Genomic DNA, 14,752 nt, shown 5'->3' with positions numbered 1-14,752 from the left:
TCTTACAGACCTCAACAGAAACTGGCTTCATTTTTTGTTTTATTTTAAACCAGAGAGAAATGGCGAACGTGATCAATGTCCAGAAACAAGTTGTTTAGCCAAGGTTACTAAAGGTGACCAAAGCAAAGAATGTACATGTTCTTAATCTTATAAAAGCATTTTTTTTTTTTAGTGTTTCAAAGCACCTGACTGACTGGACCAAAGATGTATCTTTTAACAGGACAACCACCCTAAACCCATACCCAAGACAGCACTAAATCAACAGGAGTAGAAACTAAGTCAACTGAAACTGTCCACTGAAGTTACTGTAAAAGAAAGCTAGCCTCTCGTTAAAAACTCACACACAGGATCACTAGCTCTTGTAAAGTTTTAAAGCAGTGAGTTAATACTGGGTAACTATGAACGACTGTAGGCAAGAGAGAAAGGAACAGCAGGAAGCACAGTACACTGAAGTATGGGAATAATTTCTGAGAAATTGGGAAAGACGCTGAAAGCTGCATTCAGCCACTGCACTGTAGGGCATTTCTGTGAAAATCGGTAAGCAGCTGCAGATTCTAAGCCTTTAACACCCCAGTTTTTGGTTTATTTATAGAAAAGATCCATCTTATCTTGACTGAGGTTGAGGTTCATTTGAAATCAACTTTTGAGGGGGGCAGAATTATTTCCCCAGCCACTCATTCCAAGCTTCTAGGCTAAGCTATGAATGTATTGCTCCTGGTCAGCATATAGATTTTCTGTAAGAAAAGAGAAGAAAAGCAGTCACCTAACAATAGAGAAGTTAATTCACCAAGACTGAGCGCGCACACACACACACTGTGGGGGAGGAGCTAGCAAATACTTGGGGCCCATGCTGGTCCCAGATGTAGCCTGAGGTGGGGGTGTAAAAAGAATCAGAGAGAGAGAGAGAAGAGAGGCCCCAGAAGCACAGAACAACTGAGAAGATGAGGGACTTGAAAGCCCTCTAGCAAGACTTTCCACACAGCGTCGTTATTGATGATCAAAAAAATAAGGTCGCATGATAGAGGATAGGGACAAAGCAGAAGGCGAGAAAGAACCTTCTAGCAACCTGAGTGTGTTGACATGGCACTGCATGGCTAGAGAAATGACAAATGTGCAAGTAAGGATGACCCTGAATTTCTGAAATTACATACAGTTCACCAAACAACATTGTTAGTGCTCATTCATTGATGCATATGCTACATCTGCAAAACACAGTGGATTCCTACAGAGATACCTCCCTGCTGTTGAGGCCTACTGAAACTAACGTGCTTGTTCTCCTCAGAACTTCGTTAATCTCTGAACAGATGAAAGTTATCACAATTTTGGGCAATTTCCACATGTCACTATCTATCAAATATCTTTAAAAAAATAGACATAAAATTTTCTGTTTTTTGAAATACAACATTATGCCAAAACAATATCATAACGGATGCAATTGATAAAAATAAAAAAAACGACCAGCTATCTCACATGAATTATCTGCATGAATGCATTTCATTTTTACTCATTCAAGTACTCCTCTGAAGGTGATGGAGCGATCCAAATCACCTGGACAAATTCTGGAAAATAACTTGGGCTTTGTTGTTACTTTATACGCTCAAACTGATAGGGCCACCAGCAGACAAAAAGAAAAATGCTATTAACAATTCAATTTTGTCAGAATCAATAACTGCTTCCAAGAGACTGTGACATCTGCAGGAGGCTGGGGGAGACTCATTACAATAGTAGTGTGATTCTTGGCAGCAGCGTGGCATAACGCTCTTGTTCAGAACCTCTATGAGAAAAGGTGCTGTCTGTGCTGTGAAAAAATATACAGCTCTCGGGAGAACTGAACTCTGTCCACTGTCCACTCCGTTTTCCACTGATACGACTAAAATTTCATTAGAGGTTGTTTCCACTTCTTAATTAAAGTTGTTATCAAAGAACAGCTTTAATTTTGTAAAAGGAGCTCCTTGGTCTTTATGTTTTGCTGATTCAAAAGATTTCCATTATCCAACTAGCAGCTCACTGTGAAATAAGAAGACTGCATTTTTCCCCAGATGCAAGTGTTCCCTTGATAAAACGCATGATTACAAAATTTTGGGTTTATCAGTGAATTGTATAAAAACAAAACTTGCATTTGACATAACTTATATTTGGTGTTAGACCCAGCTGCTGCCACACTATCCACGGGAAGTTTATACTGTGTGGCAGCAGAGTTATGTTAGTTCTGTGAGTCTAATTTTTATTTTGTTTTGACTTTTTGCTTTTCCAAGGTGAGTTTGCTCATTTCAGTTGAGTTTTTATTAGTTTAAGTGTTAGTTTAAGTCTTTATTAAATTTTATTATATGGAGAGCATATGTCTGAGACAAGATTTATGGAAATTAGTGCAAGTATTACAATAAAAACACAGAACCTTTGAAAGCAGCTGATCATAGTGTTGTAGATATCCAAAGTCACACACACACCCAACTCTCTCTATCTCGACATATTAGCAGAAGAAGACAACCGTAGTGATAGATATAGCTATACCCAATGACAGCAACATCGGGAAAAAGGAACACGATAAGTACCAAAGACTGAGAGAAAAGCTCAAGAAGATGTGTAGGGTGAAGGCAACTGTGGTCCCAGTGGTAATCTAAGCACTTGGTGCATTGACACCCAAACTGGGCGAGTGGCTCCAGCAGATCCTAGATAACTGTTTTGGGGTTTTTTCCAGATGTAATTTTAGTTTATTTTTAGTCAACTACAATGACCTTGTGTGGCAGAGCTGCTGGCACGAGTGTGGGCGTGACTACCTAAATGAAGGAATATAAATGTCTCAGATATCAGTTAAACAACAAGGTATAGAATGAAAAATCATCTTTAAATTACAGTATTGCCATCTTTGTTTGCTTTTGGAAGAGTGACTCATTTACAAATATAGATGATGGATTTCACTACTTTCTGTGGCCAGTTGTGCAAATATTATATATAATATTATATAAATATTGGCCTCAGTGTTGTCCAGATTTCCCATCCTTATGCTGACTTCCCGAATGAATTCACATCAGTTAAATGAACTAAAAAAAAATGGGTTAGCTGTAGCAGAATACTTATGAAAAACCTGGTTTACCAGATGGCCACCAAAACTTTTCACTCATTTTCTCTAATTTGACATGAAACTTAAAACCATGTTTGAAAAAGAGCTCTTGTGCAAAAAGCCCGGGGGCTGTTACTGCTACTGAATCTATAAGCGCTATATGCTTGCAGGCAGCTGGCCACAGTAAACACAGTATCTGTATGACTACAACAAAATACATAGTTTAGTAGATCAGCACAGTGTAAAGGGGGCATCCCTGTGAAGTCCTGAACATTACATCCTGACATTAACTTGACATTAAACACTAAAGTGATGAAATATTTACCAGTAAAATTTCCATAAGTAAGTCTTACTACTTCAAATTCTTACAATCATTAAAAAAAATCTCACCATTTGTTTGAGTCTATAAAAACCGGGCAGAAAGCAGTGACAGCTGCCTGGATACCTTTCAGCCTAAGAGGATAAAATCTCAAGTTATATTTCGATTTTTAATGGAGTGCTGAATGGAATTTTAAAATAAGTGCAAAATCACATTTTACCTTGTACCTCACTGTATTGCAATGGGACTTTAAAACAGGGGGAATGTAACAGTCTATCTAACTTGCTAATATCTTGTTAATAATATAAACTGAAGCTTTCAATGTTATCCACTTTTGTTAAAGCCTGCTGCAGTATGCACCGTTTATCTGCAGACTCTATTAAACCACTGTGCAAATACAGTGTAGGACAATGCAAAGTAGTGTGCAAAAGTCTGCAGTCTTCCACGTTTTCCATTGCCTGATGGATTAAACTAGAATCGCACTTATTCATGTTCATAATTCAATTAATCTTGACAATATCTCTAATGCTGCTGACTGAAATGCAGCTCCAAACACGACCACTATGTTTCATGCATGGCTGTAGAGACTAATGCACCTGATGCCACTGATGTTAACTTCTTGTGTGGTGACAGCCACCGTTCCACTGTGATTATTTCTGATGATCATTAAACAGATCAACTAAAAGGTCAGCTCATTTCTCAGGTCCTGTGTCAGATCCTTTCTCTATATTTTCCTATTTCTTCCAGATACTTTTTTCTCTGTTGTACATTGTTTTAAGGCCTGCCACTTCTTTGTTTGTCCTCCACATGTCCGTTTACCTTTTTATTTCTTAAGGATATTAAACACCCTGCTGAGATATGCCAAGTTCTCTTTGGGAATCACCTTAATGGCGCAAAAACATCTTAAATGTCAACCTGTATTATCTTTTTTTTTTGTAGTTTGAACTAAAGAAATGTGAATAAATTATATAATTTTGTGACAGTGTGCTAGTAAAAGGTGCCTCAAGATACAATTTAAAACAGTCTTCTTGCAAAGTTGTCTGTTACGTTCAAGCACATTAGTTCATCCTTTGAACTAGGTGTCTCTTGTACGCTTGAATGTTTCATAGATCAGTATTGAGTGGCTTAACAAACAAACAAACCATTCATCTGAAAATAGTCATTGGGTGAATAAGCAGCCAATGTCCAAAGAAAAACCATGAAAGACCTTCAAAAAATCTGCTCCTTGGAAGCAAAATATAAAGAAATGAGGGGTGGCTCAAGCCCTTTGCACAGTGCCAAATTGGCCATTGATGTGGACATGAGCATGAATAGTTATCTGTCTCTCTGTGTTAGCCCTGTGATGGACTAGTGATATGTCCCTGGTGTACCCTGCCTCTCACCCTCTGGCAGTTGGAATACGTTTCACGGCCCACTGCAACTCAGAACCGAATAAACAAAAGAAAATAGATGGATGGTTATACAGATGTTTTTTTTGTTTTTTTTTTGTTTTTTTTAATATTATCACACTCTGATTTTGAAGCCATCCCACACCTTAAAATCTGTGAATATCTGTTCGCAGCTTACAGTGGCTGAAAAGGGCAGGATTCCTATAATTCCAAAGTGCTGTTAAAAATTTAGCTGCAACCTGGTTTTAAGATCCAAATTTCAAAACATTAAAATTTAACAATTGTTCCCACACAAGTCAAGTCGTGATGACACAAGAGATGCACATACATTGCACTTTTCATTTATTTCAATTTTATTAGCTTCTTGAGTCTCCCGATGGCTTCCAACACTTCATGAGCATTTTTTTATGGGAGGAAATGTTATTCGACCACACCCACTCACAGACCATCCTCAGTAATTGAGATTGAGTTTATTGATTTTTCTTTTTTTCTCTTTTTTGGTAAAGACAGTCTTGTAAAGAATCAAGCTTGGCTGGAACACTATAAATGTTCACTCAAACGGCCCTTTTTCCCGGCATTGTAGCTGCAGTTGTGGTCTTTTGCAGAATAATAGACATGAAAAGTAACTTAAGAGAATACCCCTGTTCTTTGTGGCTGTGCCAAACTGCTGCTGACGCGATATTTTCAAGTACTGCTGGATCATCTAATTTATTGTCCCCCTTGAAAAAATAAAGATCTCAGTCCTATTTTTTTTCCTCTATAGTCCATTGTGGAATAATGTTCTATAAAAAGTTAAGGATTAATCTAACCAATGCAACATATGCCCATGTCATATACTATTGAGTAGGCTGAAAAAGAGTTATCTGTCCCCACACACACAGACCAATAACACTGTTTTGCAGCAGCACAGTATTATGCCTTGAAAATAGAAGACAATGAATGCTTAGTGAAAATGCCTGCTGTCTGGTCAGTGCAATTCTACATGAAGGCACAGTAGGATAATATAAACCCTAGTTTTAGGAGAGTTAAAATCGACACTGTGGACAAGTGTGCTACAAGAATCGATTGTTTGCTGTTGTTGCTATTGCCTCATCCCTCATCTCTTAAACCCCATCAAATATTTGTGCAAGAGCTGGAGTGAAAGAGGGCTTAAGAGGAGAAGCAGTCGTGTTCCACTTAGCGGGGAACCATGGCTACCTCAAAGCTCTGCTTCGGTATAACAACAACAGGGGGTTCCATGGTAGTCAGCCAATATCACTTCCTCTCCCAGGAGACAGAGAACACAATGCACTCCTGGCTGCGATTGATTGCACAGTCACACCCATAAATTATGGCCTTTCCTTATCCCCCAGTGACAGAAACAGGATTTTATACTGTAAATGACATACACTAAATGAGTCAAAATGTTTCCATGATTGCATAAAGGTGGCTGGAAAAAACTACATTTTTTGTTATTTGGATAAGAAAAGAGTTTAATTGTCTCACAATTAGTTCAAATTTATTTTGCTCAACAATGTTCTGATTGTGAGACTTTGATTTCAAATTGTTGTTGAAAGGTTTGAGTTCTTCAAAGCAGTGGTGTATGATGTGCTTATCCGCAGCAAATGTATTCCTCACATGCAACAACTCTAGTTTGAAATCCAGCAGGCCGTGTTGGTGGGCTCAAACAAACTCTAATTAAGCCAACTAAAAAGAGGTCTATCTAAAAAGAAATGTAACGATATCATTTAAAGTGTTAACTGTATTATTTCACCTCTTTATCCTGCCATCAGACGGCTCTTTCCATCGGGAAACAGAGAATGTTATATACTTCTATAATCTCTTAAAAGCCACTAGACCAGCAATCCCCAACCTTTTTTGTGCCACGGACTGGTTTATGTCTGACAATATTTTCACCGACCGGCCTTTAAGGTGTCACGGATAAATACAACAAAATAAAACCAGTACCGGTACCAAAAAAAGAAGATTTATTCGTAACACACGGGAAAAGACCCACACTGAAAAAAAGGCACTGGCCATCTCTTGGATTTATGTAAGCATCTTGCATGTATTTAACACAATTGCCTCATGTTTTAAAGATAAATGTAACCATATAGTGTAAAAACTACATGATATGCAGAAAGGGTGTATTAAATTGTTCATATCATGTTCAGGTGAAGTAAGTCAATAAGATAGCAACATTAAATCTCGTGAAACCACGCGTGATTTCATCTCGCGGGCTTTGGATCGTGGTTCAAAAAAGGCATCCATCTCAGTCAAGTCCAGCGGCCAACTCTACGTTTTTGGTATGTCTTGATTTTTTGAATTAATATTTACCATATTTCAGCCAAATGTAGTTAAACGTCTAGAGTGTCGCCATGTAACATGCTAAAAAAGACCCGTTAGCTTATTTGCTGTTTTATCTGTTGTCAAAGAATTGGCGCTTTTTCATTTGAATTTGTCTTTGGCACAAGAGCCGTAATATCACATTAAACCTAATTATGAGGCACTCATAACATAATTTGGTTTTCTGTGTGAATAGATTTGCCAACTGACTCTTCAGTTACATTGTGTATTTACTGCACCGTGGTGTTAGTGAGATTTTGGACATTGAACAGCTTTAGCTAATATCATCAGCGGCATTATGCTAGCTTACATCCCTACCCCTCCTGCCCTCACCTGCTGTCCTTTTGTTTCTGTTTTTTTTTTGCTGCACATTTCTATTCTGCATTTCACCAGGAGTCAGCTGATGGATTGTGGGTTCAAGGTGTTATGGTAAGAAAGTATATTCTATTTTCACTTAAGGTTTCTGTAACTTAATTATAATAGGTTTTGTATAATTATTAGGTGCATGCATACACCAATAGACCACCCTATTAATACAACTGAGAAATCCAAAATCTGCCATAGGTTTAACTTATACCTGCATGTATTGTCAGAAAGGTGATTACTGGACTCACATTAATGCACACTTGAACTAAAATGAGGTTGTAACTTGTGGGTTGTTGGGTTGCAAATCAGAAACAAACATCTTTGGATTTTTTTAATCCCATAAGATCTGGAAACACAGTTTTTATTCAACAAAACATTACTGATTAACCAAGCACAGTGCCTGCTGTTATTTCAAAAATAATTTTATGTCATTTCAGATAAAATGCAGCATTCCAGTGCATCCCAACCATGTCTTTACAGTCAAGGTTTCTGACGGAGCTGAGTTTCTCTCTGACAGTCTGCTGAAAGTGTTTGCAAAGTGATCGGGGGAACAGGGCACAAAGCTAAAGGATGTAGCTGCCATGATGACAGTAAGAACTTTAAAATTCTTTAACTACAAAGTGTATATGTATTGCATTAGGTCAGTAAAAGAATTTTATGCTGCATCCATTGAAACAGTCAACTATTACCTGTGAGTACTGATTCCACTGAAAGGATGCCATAATTTTCATCATGCATTTACTTGCCCACTGAGAAGAATTTATCTTTTTTTAAAAATATATGTTCTGGAAACTATATATCCATAAAGTTGATGTCAAACAGGAATTTTTGATATTGCTTTGTAGATGCTGGTGTTGCATGTTGACTGGTTTAAAAAGTCAAGAGTTTTTGTCTGGGATCATTTTCTTCTGTGCTACTGAAAAGTTCACAAATCTCTGTTTTCTTTGTTATAATACTTTAGGATGACATTAATGCTCAAAGGGAGTCCCTCATCAAAGTGCTCCGCATCTGTGTGAAAGACAATTGCAGCATCTTGGTGCAGGAGTTCATGGTAAGTGTTTTATGAGTAGATTGTGGCTTTGCAACATTTAAAAATGCATTTAGTTATCCACTTGATCCTCATTGGACTGGTTAGGACCAGTAGTTCTCTTTAATAATTTGAAGTTCACATGAGGCCTGGTAGTGAACTCGGCCGCCGGCCCTTGAGGCCCCACCCCCACCCCTGTATTAGGGCTCACATCAGTGTGAAAAAAACTTTAAATTTGTCATTCTAGTGAACAAAGGAAAATCCCACCAATATTTACATTAGCTTTTGTTTGGAAAAAAAAAATGACCAACTGACCAACAACTAACCAAATTGTGGGGCTGAAAGTCTAAATTCTAACATCTTCTGAGTGACATAACCTGGATTTCTGATGGGCCGGTGTCTTTCTAACAAAAACTAATGTAAAGCATTTGAAATTATTATGTTTTTCACTCTCTCTTAGAAACTCTGTTAGACCATGAATGGCAGGCCACTCTTTGGCTATAGCTATTTACTATGTTGCTTTCATTGGTTTAAATTACTCTGACATTAGAACTGGTAGATTCGAAAGAGATGAGTTTAAAAAGGAATCTTAAAAAAATGTTTTGTGTTTAACCAAGACTTGACTGAGGCCACTGCACAGATTGAGAAAACCACAATGAACATCTGTCTCCAGAGGATGCGCCAGGCAATGACTTTTCTGATGTTGGCATCATCATCGAGGGTATAGTAGTTCTTCAAGATCTGGATAACGTGACCTTTGCAGTAGCCATGCTGTTTGGACCTTTTTTATTCCTTCAATATGAGTTACCCATCACAGCTCTGCTACACTTTTGAGGTGATTCAAAGGGTGGTAATGGAGTTGGATGCAACTCAGCTCTCAAGAAAAGCTCACAACTAAGACAAAACTGCTCCTGCAAGGAAAGCTCACTGTTATGCATGCAAGGTGATCAGCTCTAGGTGAGAGGACATTTAAATCTCACACTTGTTCTGCTGCATTTTTGAAGCTCAATTCCAGGAACAGATCGCAGGGTTCATTTTTATATACTCTGCAACTGCCATGAGGATGAGCCGTTTTTTTGTTGTTTGTTTTTCCTTTTGCTCTGTACAAGTTCTCTGTTTGTCTGTTTGGCAGCATTTTTAAATTTCTCTTTGTATTTTTTCTTTCTTTTACTAGTGAAGAGATGTAGCGTGAACAGTTATACAGTCTAAATATCCCATATGGGTCGTGTGAAATGGTATTTTCAGTTTCATTCAGTTGAAGTAAAGAACGTTGAATATTTCTAAGTGTGCTGTTTTGAACCAGGATGTCACAGTATGATCAGTGCTGTAATTTTTGACAGTCACTGTATCAATGTTATTTTTCAGTCTCTTGAATAAAGTTTTTGACCTGCAAGTGCTAATTTCTTTAGTTATTGGGGTAAAATGGGTAATGTTAATAGGAAGGTGTTTGCCAATTCAGTAACCTAATTTAATGTTAATGGAAACTAACATTACCTCAAATTGTTTAGTTATAATTGTTGTTTAACTGAATCTTAACGTCAGAGGCCTTAAATAGAATGTTTCGTATTGTCCTGTAACATTTTTAAAAGAGTCTAATTTCTTTGCTGTGATTGATTCCAGAGAACACGGAAGAACTGACATTATTTAACTGTTGATTTATATAGATTCAGTGGAGGAGTAATGTCAGTTTAATTCTTTACCTACTGTCAATGCAGTGAAATTAGACATTTTGTTTTTAAAGGTCCAAGGTGGATGCCAGCAACCATCTTGGAAAAGAACAATACAATCTGTTATAAGGCCTCCATTTGAAAATTGTGTATTTGATACTAGAATATAATAGCAAAATGTAATTTGAAGATAACATGTAGTATTTAAGTGACCAAGTAGTATTGGGTAAAAGTTATTGAATGGTGTTGGGATAAAGTGAAAAAATTGTGAAGGATTAAAATATTCCATGAGCTCAAATTACTTCATCAAAACATGTTTAAGTCACATTTTATCAACACAAATTGCACAGGTTTATTGAACATGAATAAATTGTGTTAATTTAACTCAATTGTTTAAGTTGCTGCCAAAGCAAAACATCTGTGTGCAACAAATGTCCACCATTGAATTAAGTAAATCCAACAACATATTTTTTTCAGTGCAGGGACACCGAGTTAACAATAAAAACGATAGAAAAATAACGATAAAAAACTATAAAACCCCTTAAAACCATAAATTTCACACCCGAGCCTCAACTCTCGTGGTCCAGTACCAAATGACTCACGGACTGGTACTGGTCCGTGGCCCAGGGGTTGGGGACCACTGCACTAGACCACTTAGCCAATCATTAGACATTATCAGACTCTTCAGATATTTGCTTGTTAGATTGATGTTAGGTTTCATAATTTGGATATTCTTGTTTGCTTTGTTTATAAGGAAACATGGAACCTCTCAGCTTGAGTACTGACAATCCTCTCACTCAAGGAATCTATCACCATGCTTCAGCTGATCTCATTGTTGTCTATTTAGCAACTTTTTTAACCAGACCTTTTTGTTGTCCTTTTCTGAAAAGGGCCAAGCTCGCAATAGACAATAGCAAATGCATTGCGTCACTTCCAGCTAATCATTTTACTTATGCCTGTTGGCAAAATCACAGCAGACATACCTTATCTACAGCACTGCACTGCATAGCTTCTGTCCCCATACTACAAACTGCTTCTCCAAACTAGGGAGTGCCAGCATAAGCTATAGGTAATACAGTGATTAAGGGTAAGTACCTCATACAAAACTACTTCAAAGAAACTGAGCTTCCCCTTAAGGTTTTTCCAAAAGATCAATGTGATTAAAAACCCTGTAAATAAACAATGTCATGCTACTGACTAAAGCACACTTAGCATTGGTTAAAATGACAACAATTAAATATATATAAATCACAAAGGTTAAACAAATAAGCCCTACATAAAGATAAGGTCTAAGGCAGATGGTTAGACAGTGACACACATATGCAGCATTTCCCAAAGGGCAGAGCAGAGTCTGTCCATTCTTGGCAGCGTGGAATCACAGCTCTTGCTTTGGCTGTCTCTTGTCAGTATTGTGTAAAAGACATATTTAGTGCTTATAGTTTTACATAGCAAAATTAGCGCAGCTACACGTCTTCTCTTTGATCATCAAATCGAAGCACGGGAATCTAATTGAGTGCTGAAATCATTAGCTGATTATTTGATAACTATTCTTCAGAAACTAATGTGACAGTTTTGTCAACAGTTTTCATACTTGCGCTATCATTCAGGTTATTTTACAGGCAAAACTGCCTCATTTTCCACATTTTGCCTTATTTAATTTATCCTCAATATGTGTACTGTTAAATGTACTGTTAAATGTTAAACTAAATTAAAATGTAGAGACATTTTACATAAAATTGCTTACTAGTTTTCTGGAAATGTATAAACTAAATTATTAATTTGTGTATTTGAAAATAACTAATGAATTACCTGAACATGGAAATAATCACTATAGGTGTAATCACTGTGACAGCTGGTAAACATAACATCTGTTGATGCCTTTGGAGGACACACATATAGTTTTTTTTTTCTTCCTCAAGACTTCTTTTAAAATCCAAATCATTAAAACTCTAAACAAGATTCCTCTTTGATTTGAACTTCGAGTGTCTCATTTGTTCCAGGCTTCCCCTTTCTAGCAAACAAAATGTGAAGATAAACATAGGAGGGAGAGACCAGCACAGCCCATCAGTGTCAGTTCAGCATGCCTCCTTGCCAATCAAAAGTTCAGATTCTAAATCGAGACACTGTGTGAACTCTAGAGGCTTCTGGGATCTCAGATCTCCAGTTACAGGAAGGGAATGAGGCAAACTACACTGGGTCACCAAGCAGGGTAATAAATGAACGCAAACACTACACACAAAACCTTAGAATTTTACAAAGAAAAAAAAACAAATAACCAGAAACTCAAAAATGTATAATATGCCAAACCCTCACTCGACTGTATGTTATTCCTATGTACGAGTGCTTCCGCTGAATAGAGCGCTTTAGTTTATTCCACTGTGCCATAATGTGACAATAGGGCGATTTAAGGGCATGAAAAGTCTATGCGTAATTGAACTCGGGGGGGCTAAATAAAGAGACTACTAAAACAGCTATTCCTCATTTAAAAAGGAACGGACTTGGCGTTAAAGTAGGGTTTGCACTTGCAGCGTTGAGACAAAGCAAAGCTGTGTAGCGTCACTTTGCCACTTCACTTCACATCCTCGACTCGGACGAAGACGGTGTTATAATAACGGAAGCAAAATCAGCTGCGAGCTAATAATAAGTCTTCGGCTGCCGCAGAAAAAGAGTGATGAGCTCACAAGTAACAAAGTAACAGTCTCGGCTAAACAAAGAGGATTAAAATTATCTAAGAAATGCAACAGTGCTGTTAACAACACGGCGGGTGCATGCTTCACTGTCTCAGCGTAAAACAAGAAACGGGAAGGGTTCTAAGCAGTCCCTGAATAATTAAGCAGCTTCCAATGCAGGTGTGGGTCCGTTATTTTACTGGCAATAAAGTACCCTGGTGTCTTTTAGCTTTAGCTACTATACTAGCCTAGCAGCCTAGCATGGCTCTGCCCCACAGTCAGGCTTTCAGCACTGGGTTCACTGGATAGCAGCGCTCGGGAGTGCGGTTTAGATAACGTTAGCAGAGTGGGCGACACTGAGATTTTTAGCTAACGAGAAATTTCCAGCTCAGTATATAAAAGTCTCTTGAGTCTGCTATGGTAATAATGAAGCGTAAAGTATTTCGACGAGGGGTTGTAGTCAAGTGCCCCGCCAAACTGGCTAAAGCACAATGATGAATGAAAAGCCGGACCTCGCCTAAGCTAATGTTAGCAGCACGGCGGGTCAGTCAGTGCAGCAAGTGTAATGCTACCAGTGTGCTAGCAGCAAAAATCTCTCAGCTGACAACTAACTACATACCTTTAACCGTTGGAGATGACACCTCTTGTAGGTCCACAAACTACTCACGGCGCCTGCTCTCACTGAGTATTTCCCAAACAGAAAACGAAGGGGGTGGGGGGGCCTCCAATTCAGTAAAGCCACAGAAAAACGTGCAAATAGACTCAATCCGGACGCTTTCCTCAGTCTTGTGGTGCTGAATCTAAAAGCTACACGCTTCTGTCGGTGTCTCGGAAGTGCCTCCTCCTCCTACAGCTCCCTGCGAAATAATGACCCCTCCCAGCGCTCCAACCACAACAACGGAGTAGGCAGGTGCAGATGATGGTGCGCTACTAACAGAAAGCCTTGCAACATAGTGGACTGTGTGTGGTAGATTCCAGGGCTGTCAAATCAGGAGTCTCCGTCGTTGACGCATGCGTGCTTCCTGTGTGCGAGCGCTTCTACGGGGTGTAGGAAATCTGGGACTCTGAGAGCGGGATGGAGCTGTTGGTAATATTAAGCAAAATATGCTGTATTTGTGTTTATGGCATCATCAAAATTGAAGAAATAAATATAATAATATAATAATAAATAACAAGCCTACTAAATTAGCTGTGTGGATAACACTAGGTGTGATTTGCAGAAAGTTATGACTGAATATCTTAGGATAGACACTCGATATTTTGGTAGTGTGACACCAGCTTGAGAGCCAGCGCTGTGCGTGATACATAAAGAATTAATGTGTGCCTGGCAGTTATAATAGTTTTGCATGATTCACTAGATTTTTTTAAATTTATTTACTTCTCTTTATTTTTGTTTCAAAATCACATTTTGTTCTTTCTGGATCTTTCTGGATGGAGTTTTCCTGTTTTTAGTTTATTATTAATAGTTGAAAAAAAACCTTATTAGGAATAGGTTTTGCAATTTCCTTTTACAAAAAAAGCAAACACTTTTATCATTTACAATAATGTAAATATCCTCATCAAATCAATATGCACCAAAGCCAAAGTTGAGACTTTCCTTATTTTTCTTAGCAAGCTACCAAGTTAATTTTTTTCTTTTCACCTCTATTCACTACAGCTACAGTTTCTTTTTCACAGCTAATCTTCAGGAATTCGTTTTCCAGGAAGTCAGGAAAAGTGTGACAAGGATCCATCATGCGCAGAAGGACCCTGAAGCTGAAACAGTAATTGTATTATTTACATTACTTTTACTGCTGTGCCTTTGCTTTCTAAGAAATACTGAAGAGATGAAAATCAAAAATCTACAAGGGCTCCCACTCCTCTTGTTCACATTTATATCAGTTATTGACTGAAGTCCTTTGTTTATTGTAGTAAAATTGTAACTTAAATC

The 14,752-nt window shown here is 37.9% G+C and overlaps 1 protein-coding gene and 1 long non-coding RNA gene across 3 annotated transcripts in view; one reads left to right on the top strand and one right to left on the bottom strand.

The window, feature by feature from the left end:
• Window positions 1-13,795, bottom strand: part of ctnna2 (catenin (cadherin-associated protein), alpha 2) — a 331,385-nt gene extending 317,590 nt beyond the window's left edge. Inside the window, exon 1 of the mRNA XM_085161672.1 lies at window positions 13,442-13,795. The gene's annotated coding sequence lies outside the window, so the exon portion shown is untranslated. The remainder of the gene's footprint in view (window positions 1-13,441) is intronic.
• LOC146516926 (uncharacterized) lies at window positions 7,477-8,582 on the top strand. Of its 2 annotated transcripts, XR_014874379.1 has the most exons (3): window positions 7,477-7,522; window positions 7,897-8,049; window positions 8,421-8,582. It is a non-coding gene; the product is annotated as an uncharacterized LOC146516926 (long non-coding RNA). The 2 variants fall into 2 exon arrangements; XR_014874378.1 differs by lacking the exon at window positions 7,477-7,522 and having other exon boundaries at window positions 7,538-8,049.
• Window positions 13,796-14,752: the final 957 nt, after the last annotated feature.

The sequence above is a fragment of the Neolamprologus multifasciatus genome, chromosome 6, assembly GCF_963576455.1.
Source record: "Neolamprologus multifasciatus chromosome 6, fNeoMul1.2, whole genome shotgun sequence".
Classification (NCBI taxonomy): domain Eukaryota; kingdom Metazoa; phylum Chordata; class Actinopteri; order Cichliformes; family Cichlidae; genus Neolamprologus; species Neolamprologus multifasciatus.
Note: the sequence above shows the minus strand (reverse complement) of the source record. Positions and strands in the feature narration are given on the sequence as shown.